Source organism: Lipotes vexillifer, unplaced genomic scaffold, assembly GCF_000442215.2.
Source record: "Lipotes vexillifer unplaced genomic scaffold, Lipotes_vexillifer_v1.1 scaffold1191, whole genome shotgun sequence".
In the NCBI taxonomy this organism is placed as follows: Eukaryota; Metazoa; Chordata; class Mammalia; order Artiodactyla; family Lipotidae; genus Lipotes; species Lipotes vexillifer.
The window spans coordinates 115556-123410 of NW_006799014.1; the positions used below are offsets into that span (position 1 = coordinate 115556).

The following is a 7855-nucleotide window of genomic DNA, read 5'->3' on the forward strand; positions in this document are numbered from 1 at the left end:
CTTATTTGGAAGTGTAGCATATAAATCCAATGCAGAGAAATTGTATGCTTTTATTATTTTAGGTTTAGAAATGAAAATGTAAGAAGTGCATTCGTATGACAAGTGGAAAATGAATCAGATTTGTTTGACTTGCCCAGTGATTTTTAATTTTTAGAATCTTCTATATAAACTAGCAATTATGATGATGCAGCCATCAAGTGGTATGTAATTATATCCATGAAATAATGGATAGTGAGTACTTTTTAAAATGAAAACAAATTCCCTAAAGTAATTATTGGGTGATGAAAATAAATTAATTCAATTCAGTACTTAAAGAATGAAAATTACTGTGATCCCTGAAGCAGTGTATGTGCAGATATAGGTTCTTTCATGTGAAAAATTATGGCAGAGAAATGCTGATGCTGAAATATTAAGAAAATGTGATACCCACTGTTTTTTCTCCTATAAACTCAATCTTACCATTTAAGATGGTCAATTTCCACAGAGGCTGGTAAGCAGATGTTTCATAGCTAGTAAGACATGGGATCAGGATTCAGGCCAACTGCTCTCATCTCTGGGGCCTACATGTTTAACCCCTAACTAGAGCTGCAGTCATTAAAAAGCAAATTTAGTAGAAACAACATTTCTTTCTTCTCCCTCCCCTCCTCTCCCCACTGTCCCAACCACCCAACAAAAGTAAATTTCTGTTGTAAACTTCTAAAATGCCATTCTAAATCCTTTAATGTTAGAGAATACTTTGCGAAGCCATACCCCTTCTATATGACCGTTGTATTTTGGAATGTTAATAGCATTGCAGAAGTGCTCTGTTTTACTGCATTGTGAAAAGTGCTTTGATCTTTTAGGCCCCATCTGTACAAATATATTCACAATGACAATTGGCGTTATTTGTCAAGAAAAATAGCTGCTGTTGATGACCGTGCACTTAATCCAGTTGATTCCAGGGAGACAGACAGTTATTACAGCCCCCAAATCATAAACTGATCATAAAATAGTTTATCGAGTGGCTATGTGCGGACACATGCTCAGGTTTTCATAATGGTGGTTGTAGCATAGTATTGCAAGTGCTTCGTAAAATTTAGGTACTTGCTTTTTTTTTTTTTTTTGGACAGAAAATCACTTTATTCTAATTAATTCACAAACAAAAGCATGTTTAAGAGGCCACAGAAACGTGCACCCAGCCCCAAACTCAATACCATCGCCGTGAGCTTCTGTATGGTGAGAATACCCTCTTCCACTGCAATCCTGAAGCACAAAAGCTACTAACGATCGAGGAGAGGTTTAACTGGTGGCTTCACACTTTATATATTCACTCTCAATTATATTTTTAACGCTAAACCAACGTGGTCATGAGAGATGATTTTTCATGCCTCCAACTGGAACTTCTTGATGAAGCTAACCCGTTCGCCAAACTGCACTGTTTTCAGCACCTCGCTGAAACCTGCACACAGCTTAAGTTCACCCTGGTTCTGGGCACACTCCAAAAACTGTTTCACCTCAAGAAAGCATGGGCCACTCTGCTGCTGCTGTGCAGGCTGAGTTCCCCGAGGCTCCTGGTGAGTGATGTCAAGCCTTGAGGGCTCAGCATTACTTCCTCCACTGAAGCCACCAGGGAGGGCATGACCCAGAGTGTGGCCGACGGCAGAACCCACAGCCACGCCGGCTGCAGTGGCTGCCATCTGGGCCATCAGACCTGGCTGCCGGGAAGCAGCAGCAGGGGAGCCAACAGCAGATGGTGAAGCCTCTGCGGGTGGCTCAGCGGCGGGCGCTGGCCTGGGTGTAGTTCTCATCTGAGGTGCCCGGCTGGCCAGAGGGGCCACGCTGGAAGTGCGGCTTCGGCTTCCACGGGGCATCTTAAATGTGCGGCGAAATGGGATCTAGAAGAGCGAGACTCGAAGGAGACCCGGGCTGCTTCTTAGTACTTAGTACTTCTTAGTACTTAGAAGAAGTACTTAGTACTTCTTAGTACTCGCTTTTTTGATATAAAAGATCTTAGACCTAAACATTGAGAAGTAAATTGGGGAATCAAGTAAATAAGAGTATAACTCCTTCCCTGATTTATAAAATTTTATTCCCTATTAATGTTGCTAAATCACAGTTTGCTATCTGAATGTTGGGTGGACCTCGTTGCAATTACTGAGTTTTTTCTAAAGTTAATCCTGGAAAAATAATTAATTGCCACAGTCAGTAATAAAATAATCATAAAAATAAACTTTTAAATTTTATTTAAAATGTAAAGATATTTCTGACAGGAATGTATAATTAATTTTGGAAATGAGAATGGGGGAAATTTTTTTTATAACTGAGATGTCACCAAACACTAAGACTTTGAAGCAGACTTCTAACAAAAGCTTCTGTGTTCTGACTCCTCCTCCGAAGAAAGATTGGAATCTTTTTTTTTCTCATGGTAAGAGGATTGTTTGTTGGATGGAGAGTTCAGGTAGGTTTTACTGTTCTTTTACCTTCCGGGTAATAAGTAAGATATTGATGAAGCAGCCTTTCCCAAGTAATTTATGAGAAGGGCGGGCGCTATCTGACATCTGGACTTTGACACGTCTTCCAGGATGATGTGTGTGGATTCATGCCAAGTGATTGCCCATATAACATGCAGCACAAAGTGCTAGGCTGCCTGGATCACAAGCAGTCCTCAAACAGCCAGCTCTACAGATAGGTCACTTGAAGGACGCCATTCTGTACTCTCATGAAGCCCACCAAGTTCTCCGAGCTGAGGCTTCCATACCCTGGTGTCCTCTCCCAGACTGTCTGTTCACTTTCTGCCCCGCCCCCCCAATATGACCAGTGCAGCAAATATTTTATCTGGTGGCTGCCCCCATTCAAGACACTTGAAGCACGACTTCCCTGGTGGCGCAGTGGTTAAGCATCCATCTGCTAATAATGCAGGGGACATGGGTTCGAGCCCTGGTCCGGGAAGATCCCACATGCTGCGGAGCAACTAAGCCCGTGCACAAGTACTGAGCCTGCACTCTACAGCCCATGAGCCACAACTACTGAGCCCATGTGCTACAACTATTGAAGCCCACATGCCTAGAGCCCGTGCTCTGCAACAGGACAAGCCACCGCAATGAGAAGCCCGCACACTGTAATGAAGAGTAGCCTCCGCTCACCGCAACTAGAGAAAAGCCCACGCACAGCAACAAAGACCCAAGGCAGACAAAAATAAATTAAAAAAAAAAAAAAGACTAAGGCATTACTCATCCATAAAAAAGAACAAAATAAAGCCATTTGCAGCAACATGGATGGACCTAGAGATTCTCATACTGAGTGAAGTAAGGCAGAGAAAGGCAAATATCATATGATATCGCTTATATGTGGAATGTAGAAAAAAGGCTACAAATGAACTTATCTACAAAACCGAAATAGAGTTACAGATGTAGAAAATAAACTTATGATTACCAGGGGGTAATGGGGGGAGGGATAAATTGGAAGATTGGGATTGACACATACACACTACTATATATAAAACAGGTAACTAATAAGGACCAACTGTATAGCACAGGGAACTCTATTTAATACTCTGCAATGGCCTATATGGGAATAGAATCTAAAAAAGAGTGGATATATGTATTTGCATAGCAGATTCACTTTGCTGTACAGCAGAAACTAACACAACATTGTAAATCAATTATACCCCAATTAAAAAAAAAAGACACCGAGCATTACAAAGGCCCTCATCAGCCTTCTTGGCTGACCGTGTAGACCAAGTCACCCATTAGTTAAATACCCATGCAAGAAACTGTAATTTAATTTGCCTTTAATTATAGTTAACTCTCTTGATTCCAGCTCAACTGAACCCCACCAAATCCATCTTGATTTTAGAGAAAGGGATGACTTTTTTCCCCCCATCAATATATTCTAACATTCTAAAATTCTCTACTTAGCTTAAAAGCTAGATTTGTGGGCCCAGGCTGGAGGTAATGATGTTATCATAACTGATACGTTTAGAATTTTGCTATGGTCTTTTAGAATATTTCTGATTAGAGAATTTGGGGTTAGATATTTCTACAGTGGGAAAAAAAGCAATTGATATAAAAGGTAAAAAACAGAATTTTACCTCAGAAATAAGTGAAATGTAGCATAAGTGACTGTTTGACCATTTACTATGATGCTGTCAAACTTAGAAATCAGATGTCACTTACATATTTTGAGCCTTGGACAGTTGTAGAGAAAGTACTCACTTATTTCATCAGGCAGTGCCAAAGACCAATTCTATAGTAATGTAATGATACTTGTGGCACCTTATAGAATTCTTTTAATTTAAATTTTTTAAATTGACTCATTTTATATAGAATCAATTCTTCTAACATTTCCCTAATATTCTGTGGTGGTCTTCAAAAACTACTGATTATAATTTTTTTATATTAGCCTTTGGAGATTTTACTGATGGGAACCAAAAGTAGGTTTCGTGAAAATCTCTGGCCTATACTCCTGAATAAATAACCACTGAAAACATACAGACATTCTGAAAGTAAACCCTCCAATTTTGGGTTTTTTTTTTTTACCATTTTTTAAATGATATGATCTCAATTATATTGCACATTTCCTTGTCTTTTAAATAATTTAACTCTGAGGACTACATGCCTAGCACAGTGCCTTATGTATGGGGGCATCTGCTATGTTGTAAATCTCCTTTCCTTTTAAGGGTGATACAGTATGTTATTTAAGGGATCTATGAAGTTTGAAGGTGTGTTTGTATCTATACTAAGGATTCCAGACTGTTATCTTTTTTTTTTTTTTTTTTTGCGGTACGTGGGCCTCTCGCTGTTATGGCCTCTCTTGTTGCGGAGCACAGGCTCCGGACGCGCAGGCTCAGCGGCCATGGCTCACGGGCCCAGCCGCTCCGCGGCATGTGGGATCTTCCCGGACCGGGGCACGAACCCGTGTCCCCTGCATCAACAGGCGGACTCTCAACCACTGCGCCACCAGGGAAGCCCCAGACTGTTACCTTTTTGTAATTGGTGATGATACTTTCTGCTTCCTCACTGTCTCATGCCACTGCTCAGAGCAAAGTAGTTTCTTCCTCATGTCAGATTTTCTGTGAACTCTTAGTAAGGCCAGAACTACAGATCACCAGAGGAAATGAGATGACTACCTTGAACATCATTAACCTCATTTTTATACCCAGATCTCTCTGTAGACTCTGGCCAGCAGAGATCTGGGGGCTCTGATACCCAGCTGCAGGCTCGTACCTGTGTGTTTTGTGCAAGTACTTTTCTATACACATTGTGAGTGTTCATCTCTCCTTTTCCCTCAAATCTCCTGACTTCAGCTTCCAAGATATGTCTCCCATGACACAGACAAGTAATTTCATCTCTCTGGGCCTCAGGTTCCTCATCCGTGAAATAGGGATGTTAGTAGTATCTACTTCCCAGGGTTGTTCTGAAGATAACTGAGTTAATATCTGTAAAGGTCTTAGAGCAGTTGTGCATAGTAAGGCTTAAATAATTTTAAAAAAAGATTGACCACTGGATAAATGACTCTTTAAGCTTCTTAAAGAAAAGGAAAGATCTTAGAAGATACTTCTCTTAGTAGAGGGTGATTTACACTTTCTTTTGTGGGGTAGGAATGGAGTAATTTGTAGGGATTTGTATCTGAAGGAGCAGAACTGAAAGGTATTACCTAAAATATCTGTAGAAAGTGCTGGCAGTGAGCCTGGGTCCTGACTGGATCAAGTAATATATGGAAAGATGTTCATAGCAGCTCCTCTGGGGGCTCTTCATAGTAGATCTTAAAAGGAGACAAGAGGAATAAACTGGAAATACATGGGGATGGAGGGAATTGGGGACAAAGCTTATGCCATGAGTTAGTTATCTTCTGTTACCTAACAAAGGCTGAAAGAGAGTGATTCTCAGGGGAGATGATATATATATGTAAGTCACATACATAGATATATAAATCTTTTAACCACCTGTCTGACTTAGGGGTTTTTCTCAGCTTCTTCCGTGGAAAGGGGCCCTGGCCATCTGCTTTGTTAAAAGAAAGCAGGCAGCAGCTTCGTGTGGCACGTGCAGGGGATGCCCTGCCGACCACCTTGAAGCTTGGAAGCCCTTTGTGGTGCCCGCGGGCGCTTGCCGAGAGCTGGGGGGCGGGGGTGGGGGGTACGGAGGACCCATGTCCGGGGCCCGCCTCGCCCGCTGCTGCGGCTGCTGTGCGCACCGGCTGCCCAACAACGGCGCTGGCGCGCGGCCGGCTGGCTCTTGGCTCCAACAGCCGGGCCGCCCTTTGCCCCGGCTCGCAGCCTGGTGGTAAATTCGCTCTAGCCTCCGAGAGGCAGCCCTGTCAAACTGCAGCGTGTGTTTATCTTGTAATCCACAGACAAGAAGAAGGGAGGCAAATTCCAGCCTTTGAAGAAGTTGTTTGGCAAAAGGAAAAAGAAAGGCACGTCGACGGCCCGGGAGGCGTCTGCAGGGCGCAAGTGTCACTCTCCCCCGAGTGTCAGCAATGGGACCTTCTCTTCCGACGAGGAGACCCTGGAGGACAGCCTGAGGTAATCACTCGCACTTTTTTTCCTGACCTTCAGCGGAGTTCCGGGGTGGGGAGTGGGGTCCCGAAGGAGGCAGAGCGGCATCCTCATGGGTTCCACTTCTGGGAAGGTGGAGGACTGGGGTGCGTGGTGCGCTCTGTGCTGAGACGTTTCCTCGGGGAATTAGCATACGTGTCTGGCCTCCCTTTGTGGGAGAGCATAGGGATGTGCGCCTTCATCTTGCTGCCCTCGCTGGGGGAGGAAGGCAGCAGCTCACTGCCTTGGCGCAACCCGAACTCCTTGAGTTGGAGGAGACCATGTCCCCCTGTCCCATTGCCTGGCAAGGAGGAAGGGTGGTTCGTACACTAGGTTTTACACCCGCGTTGAGGATGCAAACTGCTGGGGCACAGGGTGTCACCCTTCATCCCCCTGGCCATGTCTAGCAACTTCCAGACCCTGCCTACAATGGGGCTTTTAGTTTCTGCTCCTTGTTCTCTCTCTCTCTCCCCTCCCCTCCCGTCTCCCTCTCGTCGTCCTTCTGCTCTCTCCTTCTCGTTTGCTCTTTCCTCTTTTCTCTCTCTTAGAGCACAGGCACTACATCTGGCTGTTACCGTGTCAAGAACTCAGACAAGCAGGGTAAGGAGGTACTTTCTCACCTGAGTGCTGGGAATTGAAGTCAGAGATGGTTACGTTCTGCTACTGACAGCTCAGAAGTCAGCTCCTCTGAGAAGCCCTTTCCCACTCACCCGCTCTGATTTGTTTGCCCTTGACTGCCTGGCTCCCGCAAAGAACTTGTTACTTTCTCCGGAAATGATTGATTGGCTAGTCTGTCTCTCTCACTCAGCGGCCAGTTCTGTGAAGCCAGGGAGCAGGTTTTATTCAGCCTCACCTTAGGCACTCAAAAAGTGTTTCCCATGAATGACTGGCACTGCATTAAGTTGCCCTAGTACGTGTTGAAGGCATAGATGATGTAACCTGTGATATACTCACTGTGTTTGAAGGACAAAGACGAAAACAGCCTCGGTGGTCTGTCTGTGAGTATAGTGTTGTCAACTACAGTTGAGCCCAGGTTACAGAATCCTCAGGCAAGCCGTGCACGTTAAGCATTACAGTGCCCACAACAGCATTTGTTAGCCTAGGTAATGCTGACTCTTTTCCTCCACAGGCCTATATTGGTTTTCCATTGTCATTATTAGGGAAACTATTGAATTTAACCAAAGAGAACAATTTCACTGAAAGGAGAACACAGCTAGCAAGCACCAAACTAACCCAACTGTTGGAATGTCAGTATCAATATAGAATTGAGTATATTGTCCAGCACGAATCAGGTTTGACTTTACTTTGGTTTCTTCCCTTGCAAAATAAGAATGTGAACTT

General features: G+C 43.8%; 1 pseudogene; it reads right to left on the reverse strand.

Annotated features, from left to right (window-relative positions):
* Positions 1 to 1330: 1330 nt before the first annotated feature.
* On the reverse strand, positions 1331 to 1850 carry LOC103079194 (coiled-coil-helix-coiled-coil-helix domain-containing protein 2, mitochondrial pseudogene; annotated as a pseudogene).
* Positions 1851 to 7855: the final 6005 nt, after the last annotated feature.